This window comes from Mastigoproctus giganteus, chromosome 14, assembly GCF_048544385.1.
Source record: "Mastigoproctus giganteus isolate SK-2022 chromosome 14, ASM4854438v1, whole genome shotgun sequence".
Lineage (NCBI taxonomy): Eukaryota > Metazoa > Arthropoda > Arachnida > Uropygi > Thelyphonidae > Mastigoproctus > Mastigoproctus giganteus.
In genome coordinates, this window is record NC_143588.1 from 43,459,334 (window position 1) to 43,480,142 (window position 20,809).

At 38.6% G+C, this 20,809-nt stretch overlaps 1 long non-coding RNA gene across 4 annotated transcripts in view; it reads left to right on the forward strand.

Annotated features, from left to right (window-relative positions):
• The window catches only part of LOC150075092 (uncharacterized), an 82,771-nt gene that overhangs the window by 50,460 nt on the left and 11,502 nt on the right, over positions 1–20,809 (forward strand). For 2 of the 4 annotated variants that reach the window (XR_016547882.1, XR_016547883.1), the window contains exon 2: positions 16,063–16,256. The exons of the other annotated variants lie outside the window; for them this stretch is intronic. This is a non-coding gene — a long non-coding RNA (uncharacterized LOC150075092). The remainder of the gene's footprint in view (positions 1–16,062; positions 16,257–20,809) is intronic. 4 annotated transcript variants of the gene reach the window in all.

Below are 20,809 nucleotides of genomic sequence, written 5' to 3' on the forward strand. Positions count from 1 at the left end.
TATTGAAAATTTAATGAACAACTTATGAAATAATCATAGGATTCATGTCGCCTGCTGAGAACTTTTGGCACTGGTTCCAGCCCCGATCTGGAGTTTTCACAAATTTGTTTCTAATTGGACCTTTACGTTTCCTTTAAATTTTTATACCTACGCCTTTGATGTGGTTAGGTCAGTGTTCTGGTCTGGCCAAATTTTCGATGCTCCTGTCCTCAATCCAGACCATCACAACGCGAGCACTATGACATGGAGCTCTGTCCTGCTGATATGGGTATGGTCTATCCCCGACGTTGTGCCACAACGTAGGGAATGCTTTATTGTCAGAGACGTCTAGATATACCTCAGCATTTCATGGTTTGTCCAAAACAACCAATGATTCCAGGCAAAAACCTTGAAAAACAGTCCCAGACCATCACAAACCCTCCGCCAAAATTTATTGTTTGGACGATACAGTTCGACGGGTAGTTCTGTTTGTACCTCCACCTCACTTGGGCACGTCCATCAGACAGGTAGACCGTGTACTGCGACTGGTCACACCAAAGCACAGCTTTCCATTGATCTACGGTCCAAGAACGGTGGGCTTTGTATCAAGCTAGACGGCATCTAGGATTAGTCGAAGTGATCAGTGGGTTCTGGAAGGCTGCATGACCGTGGTTGCCCCTATCCTGTGCACTATACTGGTGCTGACATGTGTCCCAATCACTGAGGGTCTGTGTGTGCGTGCTGCGACAACGCGGACGGGAAGAGTTTGCAGAGCTCTTCGCTGGATGATTCTTTGCAGGGCTCTTCGTTGGACAACTCTTTGTAGGGCTCTTCTGTCCCATCCCGTCAGCTTCGAGGGATTTATAGGTCGTTTAGTTGACGGTTTCAGAACCAGTCCGATTCTTCAGATCACGTCACCAGTCGTCGACCTAGAGATTCTGAATGGTGTTGAAATGTCAGATGCAGATCGATTGCTTATGTGTCACACGTCCGCGCTGGAAGTATATTAACTCTTTCTATCGCGGCATTTGCACTCACAACTGTACTACTATCTCCTCAGAGGCCTACGAGTTATTAATTTATAAGTGAAACGTGCAGTGCTTAAGCACATTTAAAAGGGTGATAGCGTGATTGATGTTCAGTGATTCAATGGGATTGGCTAAATCTCTTGTACATACTCTAAGGAAAAATAAAGACAAACTATGGATGTAATTCCATAATCAACTAAGAATTTTCAGCATTTCTGTAGTTTGAGGATGGAGAAAGCAATGAAGAAGCTCATATAGCCATACAGTATATTCGACTCTGGACGGATATATGTCTATACACTCACTGGTTAAAAAACTAAAGAAACCATTTGCAAGTCTCGTTTACTTTTCTGTACCAATGGTAGGATGAAAGTATGGTGTGAACCTCACGAACTCATGCATCTAGACTGTCTTGTGTCCACCACTCAAGGGAATTGGAGGCAGTTTCACGGTATGGAGTATACCATGATATATGGAGTTCTATTGGTAGGGACTGGGTCATTCAACCCGTTAAAAGGTCGTTTTACCTCCTCCCAATGAATATCTTTCTGTCGTATCGTAATAACTTCACCCTCCAATGCTTCATTTTAACCAGGATTGCAATGGATTCTTTCAAGACCAAAACACAACTATTCAACGTGAAAAATTGTACCTAAATGATTCGAAGAACATTCTCAAGATTTTCAGCACCTACGCTAGTCGCTTAATTTTCCAGATCTAGATCCAATTGAGAATGTTTAGGATGTTGGAAAGGACATTTTGGCTTCTCAGCTCTCAACCCACCACGCTATAGCTGCTGATAAATATCCTGATGTCTAATCTGGCGCTAAACTCCCTCATACACCTAATGGAATTCATGCCACCAAGTGTCCCAGGCTGTATAAACTTTTAAGTTTATTTAGCCTTATCTGTTTCAATTTTAAAAAATGCCTTAATATTTGGAGTTTTCAATGATAAAAAATAAATAAACAAGAATACGCAATCATGTGCTGACTATGAATAAATATCTTACTATGTACACTCATGAGCCAAAACATTATGACCAACCGTGTTTCCACGAGTGTACGCATCCTACAGCACTCAGGAATGACGTCACTAGCCGACGTGGCAGCACGGTAGTGCCTCTCAGTTCGTCATTACGAAGCTCTTGCAATGAGGAAAGGAAAGGGACTGATGAAGGTTGGACGGGAAATTATTTTTGGCTTTAATAAGGCGGGGCCAGCATCTTGCCAGCTGCAGGCATTGTCGGCTGTTCAAAGGCCACCATAGTGAAAGTATGGTGGAATGGTCCGAAGAGGGACACAACTACCCAACGTGCCGGAACGGGGGAACCACCACTGGTTGACAGTCGAGGCAGTTGGCGCTTGTCGACCTAGACAACAGACGGCTTACGATCCCTTAATTGACCTCAGGCCACAACCAGGGCGCAGAGGAACGTTTCCGAGCATTCCATCCAACAGACGCTCTTGGGTCAACCTGTTCATGTGACAATGTTAACCGAACGTCATCGACACATTCGCCTGCAGTGAGAGCACCGTTCGTGGATATTGGTCAGCTGGAAAAGAGGCGCCTGGTCTGGTGCATCAAGGTTCCAGGTCCAGCAGGCTGATGGCCTGACGCGTATTCGACGGCGAGCATGTGAACAGTTGCAACCAGACTGCAAGATTGGACAAAACAAGCCACCGGCGGATGTGGTATAATGGTTTGGGAGATGTTTTCATGGACATCACTGGGACAAAACTTAGGAAAAAAAATTCTCTTCCATGTTCCTTTGTATTTCTCATCAGCGGTGGCGATTGAGCGCTAAAACATTCGCACCAATGTATGAAGCTGTTGTGTTACCTATGGTGGTGGGGCCTGGTTTCATCGTGCTAGGCTCCTCACAGTTCAAGACAAACTCAATTCCATCCAAAGATCTTTTTTGCTTGTCACTACTCGTGCTTGTCTCGCGGTCTCCACTCCTGCGCTTTAAATTATTGCTGGTTGCCCATCACTAGATCAATTTTTCGTTTTTAGAAGACTATCCTTTTTCACTGGGAAAGGTTGTGTTGTTGAATTTGGTGGTATCTCCACTGATCCTGCTGTCCTTCCGAAATTGGAAAAAAAACACGCTGTTTGCAGATCTTAACAAACAGATGCCAATTTCGCTGGACAATTTCTTTGAAGGGTACAGTCACTTTTCAATTTTTTTCGACACCTACTATTTTTAATAAAGCCACTTTAAAGTGGCTGGCTCCTAGTCTGTTCACAACTTTCATATCGACTGGACATAGTTCTCTTAATTCAAAGTTATTTTACTTTCATCTTTCTGATGCTGATCTTTGTCTGTGTGGTGTTCGGGCGGATTCTTCGCATATTCTTTTTGACTGTCTTCTTTATGAAGTCTTTAGACAACAGCTGTTCGATACTACTGGATATATCACACTTGATCATAACGATCTTGTGAGTAACAGAACTAACTTCCAGGCCTTACAAAACTTTACTTTAAAAGTGTTTATCTTAAGTAAAACTCATGCAAAAGAGGTTAACGGCGTCGTTTATATATGTTTAGACTTTGATGGCTCCCTCGATTGGGGGCTCCTAGATCGGGGTTCTGGTGCACCGCATCCGATGCACCTCGATTTGCACAGTCCTGAGTGTTGTGACTCATCTGGCCATAAACAACTAAACAACATAGCAATGCTTTCATTGACACGTAGACATGTATGGTATCTTATGTGGGGCAGCACCTGAACATCAGTTTAACTCCGCCTAGGTACACTATGATGAATACATAATTCTGTAAAAGGCCAGATATGTGTGTGATGTTATGTTTGTGCAGTGTGTGTTGTTGTGTTGTTAAGTTGTTTCTGGCCACTTAGTCATGAGGAAGGCGATCGTCACCTGGAAAGCCTGCCCAATGTCCGTCTACAGGACTCTACACCACGGGGAGTTGGGCCACAACTAAGCACGAAACGTGATGGTTGCTATTGTTGTAGATTTTTAGAAGCATCAGCGACTAAGGCCATATTGCTCTGTGTATATTGTCTGTAAATTGCGTGTTCTGAGGTCGATTTTCCGTTTTCAGGACGAAAAACCCGAATTTAAGCGAGAAAAAACCATGCTACCCTCGCCTGAGACCGACTAACTCAACCACGTTGTGAAAAAGCCCCATAGAAATCCTTCACATCATCGACGGGATTCGAACTCATGTCTTTTACACCCGGTGTTGGGAGGACGGCGTTCCTACCAACTGTGATACCCACGAGAGAAAACGTGGTGGACCTTAGGCACTAGAATCATTGTCCGCCCTAAAGGGCGAAATCCCTCACCCACTGGAGGTACTGCTATACCAGTATCTCCAGTGGGTGTGGGAGGTACTGCGATACCAGTGGATGCCATCAATAAATCCCGTACCCCGAGAAGCCCAAACCACTGGATAAATGATTTAGTAACTTCACCGTTAGGGGAGTCACTCCAACGTTGCTGCCCAACTTGACATAAGGTTATTGAAGACTGATGTTTTCTCTTTTCGGATCTTTCGATTGATCAATTTGAAGCCGTCAACGTCAAGAGGGACATTCTTTTTAAAGAAAAAGCAAAATCCTTGAAAAGCTAAGAACAAGTCAAGGGGCATGGAACCAGACAATACTTGTAAAGCAGGAGTCGAGACAATCCTAAAAGTATGATAGAAGTAAAATAAAATTGCGTTGTAAGTACACAATTTACTCTTGAAAGTGGAAAGCCTGGTTCCAGTAAATCACACTGCAGCTGCATGTGTGGCAATAGACAAAATGACAACTTTGTAGGTTAATATTTTTTGACTAAAGCCTCAGTCATGGTGAATGATTCTCGTTATTAATACTTCAGACAACATAAAGTTGAACATCGACTGTTATAAAACGTATTGGAAGATTATAAGATAATCACAGTCTAAGATAACATACTTAATAATTCAGACACCGCATGGGTTTGTTAAGGGAAAGTCTTGTCTGACAAATTCGATAGGATATTATGATGTGGTTACAAAGGAACTGGATGCAAAAAATAATTTTGATATCATATATTTGGATTTCAGGAAAGCTTTTGACACTGTTGCGCATGGAAGACTTTTGTACAAATTGGAGCAGAATGGTATTAAGGGTAAGTTGCTACAATGGATAAAAGGGTGGTTAAGTGGGAGAAGACAGAGGGTAGTAATCAATGGGTGCTGCTCTTCTTGGACTAATGTTATTAGTGGAGTCCCACAGGGTTCGGTGTTAGGTCTACTGTTGTTTTGTATATTTATCGATGATATTGATGAAGGTATATCAGGCTTAGTGTCGAAGTTTGCAGATGATACAAAGGTTGGCAGGGTTGTTAATGACAGTGTGCTACTGCAACAGGATCTAGATAATTTGGGCAGATGGGCTAAGAAGTGGCAACTGAAGTTTAACCTTGACAAATGCAAAGTACTGCATATTAGGGCTTACAATACCAAGATTCCGGGATCCCGAATACCGGTAATTTTTTTCCGGTATTCAAATCCCGGTATTGATTCAAAAATACCGGTTTTTCGGCACTAATTTAAAAAAATAATTGTTTATGATTTATTCACATAAAGGTTATAAAATCGACAACAATAAATCATTAATTAATATTGCTGAATTTGCAAATGAGGGTTTGTTATACGCAGTACAAATGCAACGGAACCTGAAAACATCATGAAACTGTAAGACATAAAATCTTACAAATATATTTCTCTTAGTAAGTATAGTGTGTGTGGAAGTAAAGCACTTAAGGAATAACGAAAACATCATTACAGAAATATTTCCATTAGTGGCAGCAGGCCTGGTAGGGCAGGGTTAAAATTAAAAGCTTCTGAACGATGCGACATTTAGTGCATTTTGGGAATGGAGCAGTTCAAAGGAATTGTGAACAGGTGATGTTGAGGTAAAAGATGAAAGCGTTTCGTTGTGTGGGAAAAATATTCTGTTTTTCCCACCAAAGGAAGAAGAGTGAGTTTAAAGAATAACACAGTGACTGGGTCAGGTTTAAATTAGATAGGGGAGATACGTAAATACGTGCAAACCCCAGAGGGGTTTGCACATAAGTTTGCATATAAAAAAGTAGTACAAGGGGCGATTGTAATTTGCAATCAATTCAATAAATGAGAAGGAAATAAATAAGGTGCCCGCACCAAAAGAGGGGCTTGTGGTTGTTGTTCGGAGGGGTTGCATACTTGCAGTGGTAGTTCTGGGTTCGGTTCGGGTCCAATTCTGGGAGTGTCCAACTATATAGTGAAGGGTTCCGCCGGGCATGTTCCTGTGCTAGAAGTTAATCCGGAAGTTGAATAACAAGCCAGTCAGATACTGCCCTGGCTTCTACTACTGCTCTGGTAATTTCCCTCAGTATTAACAGAGAACTGTTCTCGAAATCCCGAAATAAGACAGTACTGGAAGAGCTGTACAGCAGGATGCAGTGTACCTAAGAAGAGAGCGAGAAATCACCGCACTCTGTAGAAGGAACCTGCACAAAGGAATCCCACCGTGAAAGAGAAGTCCCTCTGAACTGTGTTGTTTTGGAAATGGTACTTAGATAAAGTGGGAGATTATTTTAAAGAAAGGTTGGAGTTGAAGAAACACGAGAAACAAGGAAATGTTTAACATTGAGTTTGTTTATTGGTTGAAGTTGTAAAGAAAATTGATATTGCTAAATTAAGAGGGATCACATGGAATTGATAGCATTGATTAGCGAGTTGTGGATTGCTGTTGTGAAGAGAATTGATATTGGTGAATAAGAGAAATATGAGGAAGTGATTAAGATTGAATTAATTTAGCGTTTGAAGCTATAGAGTTGAGATTGTTAATTGAGAGACATTTTATGGAAATGATAGCGTGTATTAATAGATTAAATGAGAAAAATTAATAATTAGATGTAAATTAACACCAGTATTGTAATTTGTATGATAAATGACTTTTGTTTTATAATATTTGTGTTATTGCCCTTGAGAAACTGACAGTTCACACATAATATATATACTCGTATGCGGGAGGGGGGGGGGGGAATATCCCTGAGCTCCTGGAAATTTTAATTTTTTAAACGCAGTCAGGTTCTGATGGGATCCTTCCGCTTGCTCAGATTACGAACCTAAGGGGGCATAAATTCAAATTGAGGAAAGACAGATGTAGAATAGATGTGCGGAAATTTACTTTGGCCAGTGGGTGGTTAATTGCTGGAACAAACTTCCATCTGTTGTTGTGGAAGTTGATAGCTTAAATAGATTCGAGGAACTGGACAAACGTTTAGAGAGAATGGATGTGTGAATTTATTTATTTATTTATATATATATATATATATTTTGGCTGATTCTACATAAGCTCATACATTTGCTTTCTTGCATCACATGCCACTGTTACTGTTAAGATAACTTATTCTTATTGTTGTTCGTAGGATTGGAAATATATTTTCTCGACTGATGAATCGCACCCCTCCACATTCTGATGGAAGAAGAGGAGTGTGGTGGCAATTTTCGATTACCTTGTTTGAAGACAATGTGTTACCATCAAAATTGCCGACTCTGAGTTCCGATCTTAGCCCTTTTGGGCATCGAGAGGACCAGTTTCACAACTACGTTAAAAGATTATTAGGACATTGAAAAACATTTCGTTAGAAATGTTTTTCAATTTCTTCGACTCCGTGGACTTTAATGATTTATCAGTAGCCTTCTGGTGGAACTTTCTACAAGCTTTGGTATGTGGAGAATGGGATCCTGCTCCATTTGTCGCCTAACTTTGCGGTCCTTATCAGGAGGACATTGTAGGACCTGATTAAGCCCATTTGTTTTTCTTACTGACGTTTAAGATAAAAGGTAACACAAGGTCCAAACACAAGGTCCAAAGATCAATTGGCATGAACTGTTCCGATTTGGTTGGTGAAGTGTGGCAGCTGATGGAATCAAGTATATTGACGTAATCCACTGGAGATAAATTTTTCGAAATAGCGCCTTGGCAAGCTCCACTTCGAGAATGGCAATGCATATATCATTATATTACTATGGACGACACTTTTCCTTAATTTACTATTACTGATAATCAAAATTCAAAGTGTGGTTCACATTTCGGATCATCAAATTAACTTCAGCATCAGATCACTTATGTCTCGGAAAGCAATTTCGCTACCACTCGAAAGTGATATAAGAACAGCTCTTAATTACCACTTGTGCCTCGAGGTCAACATTATAAACAAGACAACACAGATCAATTAAAATTATAATTGAAAAAGTACCTGCTCTTGGCCAGTTTTCGCCAAACTGAGTGCTGCTCGTGGCATTTCGGTTTTTATCAAAAGAAAAATGTGGTCAAAGTTTAGTATAATAAATTATGACAAATCGGCAGAGGGAGCTACATTCTCTGCAGCCGTTCCTGTCTTAACAGCCTTCAGTTTTCGAAGGGGAGGGGATGGGGAAGAAAAAAAATGCAGTTGGAAGTTGCTTCGGAGGAAAACACCGCGTGATCCGTCATCTTTCCCAGAGTTTATTAATAAGTTTGATTACAGAAAAGAGGGAGGCCAATTACCTGGCCTGCCAACTCATCCTCTTTCGTAACAACATCCAAGAAGAAAAATATCCGAACAGATCAAAACTCTCGCTCAGATAATGCATCCCGATAAGAACTTCTTGGAGAGTGTCTGTGTCACGCCGTCAGGTTGATATTCGCCCAAAGTCTCCGACACAACCTAGATAACTTCTGTAATGTTATGTAAATGGCAGAGCTGAATCTAAAGCCCTGCATTAAATAGGGGTGTGGTTGGCTACACGAGAAATGTCGATACGGGGCTCCCTAGAGTTTACTTCACAGTGGTTTACACTCGCCTGTTTCAGTCCGTATTTTTATGCTTTTCGCAGCACCTCAAAGTATATTCGCATGTAAGAAACTTTACAAGGAGCGTCTTATTACAGTGGACGAAGCGATCGATTTTAGCCTTCTCTTTTGAAATTTTAAACTATTCGGAGGTTTGATTGTGTTTTCGATTTGATCTTTGCATGTTTAATAAACCGTGGCTTTGTTATAAAAAGTTCCAGAGTGGAGGCTCAGTTTTTATTTTGTTTTTAATAGTTCGATGTTGATTCTGATGAATGTCTTTTTTTTTGTGTGTGTGTGTGTGGTTCAGTATTTGTGCCAAGGGAACGAACATCGTGAGGCTTCTGTGTATTTTAAAGTTAGGGGAACAGCAATAGTCTTAGGGAGCCATATCCAGTTAATATGGAGGCTGACTCACTTGTTAAATATCTTAAGCTGAAAACTATCGTACGAGTTAAGCAGATGCACTGCTTTTTTCCCAGGTCTTCAGTTAAAAGAACCAGATATGTGCCATAAGAAATGCTACCTCTTCGGCCACTTGGCGAATAGTCAATCTTTTGCCATTTCTCATTAAATTACGCACACTCCAGCGACTTTTTAACCCTTTCTACTGAGTGGACGGGCTTCTAGAATTCGCTGCTATCGTCATCCATTTGTCCAAACTTTAAAACAACAAAACCACCAGAAACTTGATTCCGTTGTTTTAAAGTTGATTCAAAAACCTATACGAGGTTTATTGCTGCATCAGCTGACACGGTACTGATGCAGTCTTTTCTAGATTTTCAAGGAAAGGTTAATGAATGCTCCGAAGGTCGGATTAGCAGTAGCATAGTTGCTCCCCGGTCCCAAATTTGCTGAGGGCGCGTACCAAAGTAATCACTGTTGATCTTGGACACCTCCTGGACTTATTTTTAGGAGCTCTAAAAATATGCGAACCAGGTTCCCCAACCAACTACCTAAATTCGGTAATGCACACGTGTTGGTCTGCGCTCTGATACGGTTGAATGCTATCTTGGATTGGAGTAGAGATGAATATCTCGTCATCTCAACCCTCATTACAAGATCTTCTAAGCTATTGAAACTTCTTTCGATCGTGTGCAAAACTTTAAAGCCCCATATTGTTCCATGTTTACGTCCATAATAAATTTGGAAAGCAAGGTTACGTGTAGTGACCGGCATAATCGAGAATCATAATTGAAATAATCGATTATGGCATTTTTACAATCAATTATAGGTTAAACTCAAGGCATCATAGGTTTAAGGGTAAAATAATCTGTGTAATATGGTGTGATCTATTTAAGAGTGATCTATGGTGTGAATACACCATAGATCACTCTTAAAGGCAAAAAACTACGTTTGTAGTGTAAAAGGGCATCATTTTATCTCATATTGTGTGATTATCTTCACAACTGGATTGTCATGTCTGCAATACCACGCTACCAGCCCACCCACCGATGAAAGGCCAAAAAGCCTTGAAACGGTGTCTGGGTGGTGCTCACTGAGAATAAGCAACAATAGTCTTCTCTTTTAGTGAAGCGTTACTTATTCGAGGTAGTGCAATACATGGCAACTCGTTGTGAAGGAAGAGCACAATATGAGATACAGATAAAATGATGCCGTTTTACACTACAAACGTAGTTTTTTGCCTTTAAATGTGATCTATGGTGTAGTCACACCAATATTATGTACAATCAATTATATGCAAATTAGGCTATTTTTAGAGACAAAAAAGATAATTAACGATTGTGTCTGCGCATGCGTAGTGACGAGAAGAGCTATCAGCTTTCGATGTTCGTCACGACTTCAGTGCTTCAGTAAGTTTTCAAAAGTAACAGTTTTAAAAAAGTAACCGTTTTTCTCTTAGGATTCATGCGTAGTAACTTTGGCCTTTAAAGCGAACATCGCTTTCTTCACAAATGAAATCATAAAATTGCGAAATTAGTTTGCAGCGAGGTGTGGTCTTTGCCAGTTGCAATTTGTTTCGTTACTGGACTGCGACAAGACAGCGGGTAAGAGAAGGAACATTTTACGCACGATATCTGCTTAATACAGCAGCTGTCAACTTGCATGTACGTATGGATGAAGCACTTCGCGGCCTCATTCAAAATTTACGCGTTACTCAACCCCAAAAAGCTACACAACCTTTCATCCTGTCACTTCTGGAACTTTTAGGTTTATCCGCCCTGTGAAAATAAAGACTGGAGCTGTTAAAGCTTGCTTTTTTTTGTTGTTCCCCCCTTATGTTTCTCTCCAACACCACACACAATCACGTGTTTTTTAATGGTAGGTGTTACCGAGCAGTAAAAGCGCACCCACAAACTTCTAAGAAAAGAACAACGCGGTTATTCCGGGCGTGTGTGAATATTTAAAATTTTTGTTCGCCTATAGCATGTTGATTTATGGCCGCCAGACATGCAATGATCGGACTCACGTAACGGCCGACTTTGCCGAGTGGAAAATGTGACACGTTTCCTAGCTGAGTGACTGATTGTTCTCAGCCACGAGTAGGACTGGCTGCGCTGGACATGAATTTTATATCGCCCACCCCTCCTATCTGTTTATATGGCCCCGGTATTGTTGCTACAGGTCTGGATAGAAGGGGGAAGGAAGGAGCTTTCTGGGAGGGGGGAGGAGGAGGAGTAGGGAAGAGGAACGCTAGTGTCTGTCTTTACACCCGGAGCAATAACAAGCCCACATGATGAATCGCTATCTCTCGTGCAGGCAGACTGCACTAGGGTATCAAAGCGTGGTAACATAACTAGCACCAGGGAATAGAGATGAGAGAGAAAAACCAAGTCTTGTAAAGTAAAGAATTTGTCAGCCTACAAGATTGCTTTCAAATTGGTGAGTACAGCAAAGCGTATTTCCAATTTGCCGCTAAATTTTCACGTCATAAAGGACGTCTTTGAATACAAGACGAGTGTCAGGTTAACTTAAGTTGCTGATGATAATGCGATGTAGCGAGAGACACATCGGTCACATGTAATGTGGGTGACAGAAAGAAAGAGAAGGATATATTAAATATTTATGGTTCAGTATTGTTCCGCGAGTCCGTGGTGAAATTGATTATCACTAGATGCCCTGCCGAGAGAGCTGGACAAACGCTGTTTCCTCAGAAATATTTATTACCTACAAGGACATCGTCCTCTTCTATTAACACTTAGCGGACGTATGTGAATTATAAATACAATCTTGACAGCCTCTTGTTTTCTACTGGGCTTTACCGCTTCTAAACTTGTGCACCTCTAAGCTTCTAAGGGGTAGGTGGCGCTTTGAACTCGGAGTTGCGTTCTGGCTAGGGCAGTGTGAGGAGCGTCCAGCTGAAGCGCCCATGTTGGATGGTTAGAGGAAGTGTATCTGCTACAGACTGATCCATCGCGGTCTCAAAGGAAGAAAGAAGCTAATCTTTAATTAGGAGGGAGAATCGGGGAGTTTTAGAAATAGTTTTTAGTTCAGTTCTTTGACCATCTTGAAAAGTAAACACGAAAACAACTCCTGATGAACAAATTCTTTGTTTTTAACACTTGTCTTCAAGGCCAAGTAATATAGTTTTTTTATGCAAAATAAACCCATATTTCTTCTCTCAGCTGATGAAAATTATTATCTGATGTAATAGATGAGCTGGTGTTTTCTTATATTAATAATTATTTTTCTGAAATATTTATTAAATTTTGGCTTTTGTTAATAAATTCGCGGTCATTTTAATTTTTAATTAATGTTTTAGTGATGTCATTTTAATTAATTAAACGATAATACAAAATAAATAAAGAGCTTGAAACAACGATCGAAGAACGGTGTTTTTGCGCATGCGTGAAATATACGGATTTATGTACTTAATGATTGGCTAATGCCTTCTTCCACTACTGTTCCTTATAATCACTTTAATTTATCTCCAACATCGCGTAATAATCAATTATATTACCTCAATGGAAGAAAACACTCAAAAAATCTGAAACAATAATTATTTCAAACGTTCACTTAGTAATTTCAAGATTTCAGCTTTCCTAGGTTATAACTGTCTCAGTGACGTCATTACTCGAACTTTTTCCAGTAATGATGTCACTTATGCATTTTTTCGTAATGTTATGAGTGGTTTAAGCATACACAATCTTCTTAGTTTTCAAGTAAATCCCCACTTTACAAGAAGAAACTAGTTTAGACGTTTATTACGTGGAAATTTGATTGAGGTGTTAAGACTTGAGTAAACTAAATAATCTGGATATCATTTTAATTAAGTTATATAAACTAGAGAACGCGTACATCTAGTTGCTAGGCGGTACTGATCCTCCAAAATGGAGGATCTTGTATTGGCCGCCAGTTGTAGTTCCTCTACTGTATTTAATGCATGATAAAGATCAGGTCTGTGTCTTTTCTAATGTCTTTTGGGGTTTCACCCTGATACCTGAATGGATATCATAACGTCTTAATAATAATTCCACAGAGAATGGCATCTATCCCCACAGTTTTAAATGCAGTTAATGTCCACACTCAGAAATCTCTGAACGCTTAACATTTAATCTTCAGCTCGGTCATATTTTGGTAGCTTTCTAACCGGATCATATTTTGTTCTCTTGCATTGGATGAACAGAAGAATGATTTTCTTTCTTTTTTTTTAATGCCATCTTACTGTTTCTTCTAACTTCCTAATAAACAGTATCACAAAATAAATAAAATGACGCAGTCATTCATAAATATTTATCAACGTAATTAAATCTGCAATAAGTGTTCACAAAATTTAATTTGGTTACCAATGATCTCAGCTAGTTCTCTAATTTTATAATTCTAATTCTGTTAAGGAATCCCGCACGAAATCCTTTACCCCAAAATCAACCATTATCCAGGTAATATCTGCCTGTAACGCAGTACCACGAGGATCACCTTTGGGACCATGGATAATTTCTTTGTATATATTAATACACGAAGCCCTATTTTAATTTATGTTCTAGTAGATAAGTTTGTTAACATGAACTGAATTCGGAGATGTGCACTGTAAAGTATGGTTTATAGAAAATAAATAATAAACGTCTAGAAGGCCAATGTTGTATAACTAACTTGGGGGGGATAAGCAGGGTTTTAGGAGCATCAGCAACTAAGGCCATATTGCTCCGTGTTTGTAAATTGAATGTGTTTTGTGGTCGATTTTCTGTTTGGTGGTTTCCGGGAGGAAAAACCATGCTACCTTCGCCTGAGACCAACTAACTCAGCCACGTTGTGAAAAAAGGCCCATAAAAATTCCTTACGTCATCGACGGGACTCGAACTCGGGTCTTTTGCACCAGGTGTGGGGAGGATGGCGATTCTACCAACTGTGCTACCGACGAGGGCTTATAATTAGTGGTCTTTCTTTTTCGCGTTTGTACAGAACAAAATTGTGAATCTGTTTTGCTTTTTTGACATTAAAGCCTCTTTTAGACTCTTTTAAATCAACGATTTTGTGAGCAAGGCGTGATAAAAAAAAAAAGCGCTGTTACCAGTTCATTTAAAATGGTGTTGTTTGGTTCGTAGCTTTCAATCAAATCCATTAATCTTGAAAGCCAGTCCTCGGTTTCATCTGGATTATTTGACGCGCTTTCACCACAAACATATTTGAGCACAATATTTGTTTCGATTTCAAAACTTTTTACGCCACCCTTTACTAGTTCTAAAATTACCAATCTTTAGTACGTTAGCAAAACTCTGCTTTCTGTTTTAATATTAAGCCACTTATCGGCAAATTTCTTGCACAAGCACCACGAACGAGTCAAATCGTTGATCTCCTTGAAGGTTTGATGAACTTCCTTCTGAAGATTTCTGTTGGCATTTTCAGACCATATCTTCTTTATCGTCTCCTTATTTTTCAAATTGATCCCTGGATCTCAGCAGTAGTATTTTTCATCCAGTCATTCCGCTTTCGGCGTTTTAACTCTAATGTGTTCACTTTCTTGTTCGCTGACATCTTTTATTTTGCTAACCAGTAGTTTAGCGAAAGTTGACAGAGGTGAGTCAGTGAAGCGCGTATGTAAATTGCAGTATAATTAAGATAAGCAACGGAAATCTTGGCTCCCCCCTCCACTTTTATACGTGGCATGACATTCTTTTTAGTTTATGTAACTGAAATTAATGAATGTTTCCTGCCCTTTAGTCCAATAGACTCCTTAAATTAATTCCTCGAAAGATGAGATGAGAATAACGAGTTGTTGTAGTAGGGGTTTTAGGAGCATCGGCGACTAAGGCCATATTGATATATTATCTGTAAATTGCGTGTGCTGTGAGGTCAATTTTCTGCTTTCTGCACAAAAAAACGCGAGTTCTGGGAAAAAACCATGCTGTCCTCGCCTGAGACCGACTAACTCAGCCACGTTGTGAAAAAGGCCTATAAAATTCCTTACGTCATCGACGGGACTCGAATGGTCTTTTCCATCCAGTGTGGGGAGGATGGCGATTCTACGAACTGTGCTACCCACAAGGGCTCCAGCAGCTAGTAACAATATGACAATCAATAGTAAAAACATTAGTTAATAGCTTCCCGCTACTCCTTATACCTGGAAAATCCCTCAAATTATACCTCTAAATCAATCTTTTCATCAACTCGGTTGTGAGAATTGTGATCGCGAAGAGAGGGTGTCAGATAGTTGATGGTCGGTTTAGAGAGGTAACTAGCATGCATATATGGTATCGTTTTTAAACCGTTCCATCAAATTTTGGTCACCTAAGGAGGTGGTTGGTATTAGAGGTTTTATTGTATTATATATGACGCAATATGGCCTAATTTGCTGATGTCCCTTAAACCCTACAACCAACGTATGTTCTGTGGTCGATTTTCTGGATGAAAAATCCCAGTTTTCTGGAGAAAAAACATGCTACCCTCTCCTGGTATCGACTAACTCAGCCACGTTGTGAAAAAGGCCCATAAAAATTCCTCACATCATCGACGTGAAACTGGAACTCAGGTGTTTTCCACCCGGTGTTGGAGAACGGTAATTATACCAAATGTGGTACACACGAGGAATAAAAAGACAAAGATGCTGAGTAGAATTTTATATTTTCATGCTTTGATCATTAAAGAGTTCCTTCATTTCTAAGGGAAATTTACCATTGTGTGGTGCAGAAATTTGATAGCACTTACAGACACCTGGAAAAATATTGGCCACTTGTTATTTAGGGTATATAACTGATTGAAAACGTCTATCTTCTATTCTTATTTGCTTACAGCACTGAAATTAGAGTATAAGGTTAATCCGTTTTCTCTATTTACAGGTAATCCAGCTGTGAGTGAAGAAGCAAGGTTTTCCACCACAAAATATGGGGCGCAGGTGTTAGTGAGAGGCAAAAAAGAGGGACAGCATCTACCAACTGCATCTGGCAGGTCCAAAGAACATCCTGTTAAAAAAAAAAAGTAGCCGAATTTGCTGTTGATCCAAAAAGGATAATATAAAAGTTTTTAAGAAATGGTGAGTAGAAATCAACCAGAAATCAGCGGCAGAATTGTAGCCCAAAATGTCTGCTAAGCGATCGTGTTCAGTGACGGATATCTCATTTAGTAAAAGAAAAATTATTTCAAACAAGACAATAATTTCTGCAAAAGCCGTTAACCAAGTACCTCATCAGCGATTTCTGAGAGAACACTGTGAAGAGAATTGCATAACACGGAAGCGGGTACCTCGAAAAAGACCAGCTGCGCATAAAAAAGGGTCTTAGGGAATGGCAGGGCATTTAACTTGGCCGGTCAAATTAAGATTTAAATCCTATCCAAAATATGGGATTATTTTAAAGGGAAACGCAACAATAGCATCCTCAAAACATGAATAAATTACTTCTTTAGTCAGATTTCCGGGCTTTCAGAATGGTCTAATACTGGTATAAAGTATTTAAGGGGTCCAACTGAACCCCTATTAACGAAAATTCATTAATTGATTCGTGCTACAGGAGGGGGGGTTACACATTATTAATTCAAAAATTACACGAGCTCACTAATTTTTGTCCAATGTCTGTATTTTCCCCCCTCCACACTGGACAGTACCGACTATGATTTTTATTAGCAAACGATGCCAACATAGATTTACATTAGCAGTTGACGCCAACAATTATTTTCATTAGCAGACGATGCCAATAATATTTTTTTAGCAGCGATACCAACAATCATTTTTATTAGCAGCGATACCAACAATCATTTTTATTAGCAGACGATGCCAACAATGAAATGTAAATAGGCTGAATCATGCGCTGGCGATGTAAAACATTTTTCATCCCTTAAATAACGTCCTTTTCACAATGCCTTTATTCACTGCGGTAGGCTTAAAAAGCACTTAATAAAGAACTTAAATATCTACTTATTTGTATAACCACGGGCGGTGTATTGAGAACTGCAGCGGGATGAAAGACAGCCTTCATAATGATCTTTAAAAGGATGTAACCATCCGTTGTTATCGTTAAAGGTAGGTAGGGTAAGGTAGGGTAAGCGCGCAGCAGTCTGAAAAATTCATTAATCAAACCTCTTTGAATTTAAACGCTTTTCTACCTCTTATAACTTAATAAATAGGCTTTCGAGCATCATTTGGCTATAAAGACCCACCTTCTTTCGAGGCCTGTTTGAGCATCCGAAAAAGATTAATTTAACCCTATTTGGCTTCATGCTATAATCTGTAGGTAGCTTGTGTGAAAACGATTAAAACTAATCATTCTCCTCCCACTGCCTCCTTAAATGAGAATTATGGCACGTTTCTTGCTGTAGTGACAGCCAGAGTGTGAAGTACATCACACGGAATTCTCTGAAAACCATTTATTTTGCGTCAAAATGCAATGGCACTACGTGAAATGCTTATAATAGAAGATTTATTGCTCTTCCGTCACATTTACCAACACACTGCGGAACGGGATTTCGATTTATAAATCTTTTGCGCGGAGCAGAAAAAGAAAGACACGGTCGTGGCTAAGGATGGGCCGCCACCTATCGACAGAAAGTGGAACTATTCCGGCTATTTTTTTTTTTTTCTCCAATTAAATCAAATATTTGCGAAAGGCGGTTTACTATTTTAATACTGAAATGAAAAAGAAAAAAATAATAATACATTTTTTAATTAACTTTTAATAGATTTATGGGAACTTTTCGTATCGGAATATTACATAACTGCAATTTCTGTGATTTTTTTTTAAAAAAAAGGGTTGTTCTGCAGAAATCATAATTTTAATTTTTTTATTAAACTATGGTCGATTTTTTAAATGTAATTTTTAGTTAAATTTTAAATTTATTATTTAACTAATTTTAAAATTTCGCACTTAATGTTTATTAATGGATTTCAAACGCAAATTAGTGGATTATTTGAGAATCATTCCAGGAAAGTTTAAAAATTAGTCTTCTGTACGTTAAAAATTATTTAATTTAAATACAATGTGTTCAAGAAAACAAGACTTATTCAAAAAATAAAATTCCGTCCATTTATGTAAATTTTAGAATTTAACATTAAAAAAAAAAGGTTAAATTTTTTAAAAGAAAATAATCTAGCGCATGCGTGTTCTGTCATCTTTTAAATACATCTGGAAATAAATTTCTACATTTTAACAACACCTGCAGCGTGCCTTATCATAAAACAGTAACTGCAGTTAGCGTGCCATACTTCTTAGTCCGGATTAAATCATTGTACCGTGGCAAGATAACCACATTAAGAAACCTTAAGAAGGTATCGACTTATGTAGGAGTCAATCACGTCGTTTCATTTCTTTCACCACCTCAGAATGTCACGGCTTGATCCCTTTACGTTTTTCTTCCCATGTTTTTAGCTTATCTACTAATTAGCTGCATCATGTAAATTAACTGTCGACACTGTCAGGAGCGCCCCCAAGCGGAAGTGAACAAGTTTGCATAAACTCCTTCGTTCACAAGCCGTAACCTTAATTAGGTGAACCTGGAGAAAGAGGTGATGGGTTCTAAAGACTGTCTGACTCGCCAGATGATGGATCACCTCGGTAGGAACTCATTGAAATGAAGCATTACACGTGGAACGTCGACTGCAAATCCCGCAAAGTGTCACTGTAATACCAGAACAACACGGTTACTTTCCACTACGGCTACACTCTCTCTGGTTACGGACACTAGGTTATTTACATATCTCCCATGTCGAGCCTGCTGTGGGCTTGCTAACATCCCCAAAAGTTACCTTCTAACATACAAGATTGATTGCATAATTATAGTCTCAACTGGTGCACACGACACCCTTTTTCTTTACTATTGTTGGCATGACAGCAAAGCTTAACCAACCTTAAAATGTACTGTATCCGCTACAGCAAAAGGATCACTTGTCTCTTTTAAAAATACCACGTTTATTAATAATATATTTATTTCCCTTCCTTCTTAACCTATTTCAGTGTTTTCATTTTAACAGCGTACTTCTCTTCGATGTGGACAGTTTATCTTTTAGACATGGGAATATTCTTTCAAAAATTTAAACACGTCTTCGAAGTCCACCGCAGTGAATAAACTCGTTTTTGAAGCTCCCCGTTTTCTATAAATTATTTAAGGAACACCAACTTCCTGTCTTATAGCGCTTCAGTTTAACTAACCCCTCAAAATAAGTTATTTCGTGAAAGATTGATGAAATAGGTTTAGCACTGCGTGACGTAGTCTTAAACTGCGCATGCGCGACTGGTGAGTGGATTCATGGAACTATGAACTCTTAAATAGGTTTAGGAACTGTTTCTACTTCTAAAGCATATTTCAAACATTGATGTATGTTTATGCAAATTATATTGCTTATATATCTAATATAATATATATTAGATATATAAGCAATATAATATATATATATATAATATATAATATTTTGCGTAAATGGAGATGAATATTTTCAGTGTCAAATCAAATACAATTCTGCACACGTTTCCTTATATTTAACCCCATAGATAAACAAAATATTTGCCTTAAACGAAAGGAAATATTGTTTGCTTCGTTTAGGATTTTAATTACTGTAATGTTAACATTTTGACTGGTGAAGTCACAGTAACTATTTAGAATGTGGGTCTGCAATATTTAGTACTATTTTACGCAAGATTCGTATAAGAAATGGTCATATTCGTTAGCCAAGATGTTGTTATACCTCATTGGAATCCTTAACGGACAGGAAAGGAATCCTTAATAATCAACGGTTATTAAATAATAAATGGTTTTAAATAAATGGTTTTAAATAATAATGTGGACTTTTCTTTTTCATGTGTGTCATTAGTGTTTTCGAGTTATGAGTAATATGAAGAATACATAAATATGAGGAATATAAAGAATAAAGTTCTAGTTTAATGTTCAGTGGTTAGTTTTTAAATTAGGAAATTCACTTCGTTTAATTTTTCTGTGAAAGGAATCGAGGAATTAAGGGGGGAAGCGCATTCCTCTTGATTTAATCACGAATACTCGAAGTAATAGAAACAAGCAACTTTCTTATCCATTACACTTCAGCTGTTATGGTATCCTGATTTACAATATCAATTTGTCATTTGCGCAGGCGCATTAATTACTTGATTTCTCACTCATTAAATTGTGGTTAATATTATGAGCTCCATTCCTGATCAATATCGTGAACAAATATATGAAACAACCTGGGTTTTTTTATTCATTATACACAAAACACTTCAGTTTTGATAATGCATAATAGATTTGACTGAGTTTGCAATAAGAATGTAGGTTGGTTAATATATAATAATAATAAAAAAAAAAAAATGCGTCGCTGGTATGTTTCTACACAATACTTTTTATAAAATGATCTAAAAACTGAAATTTCTGTTTATCTAATTGATTTAATTACTAAATTATTAATTTTAATGATTACCAAATGCAACTTCATTTATATACCCTTTTCTTTATTTTCTTTTCTGTACTCTAAGTGGGCAGGTTAAGATGTCATTGTGAGCATTGCTTATTTGTATTGTTATCAGCCTGTTATCAGTCTGTCATCAGTAGTTGAAACTTCGCAGATATGAATTGACGTCACAAGTTTATAACTAACTAAAACCATGACGT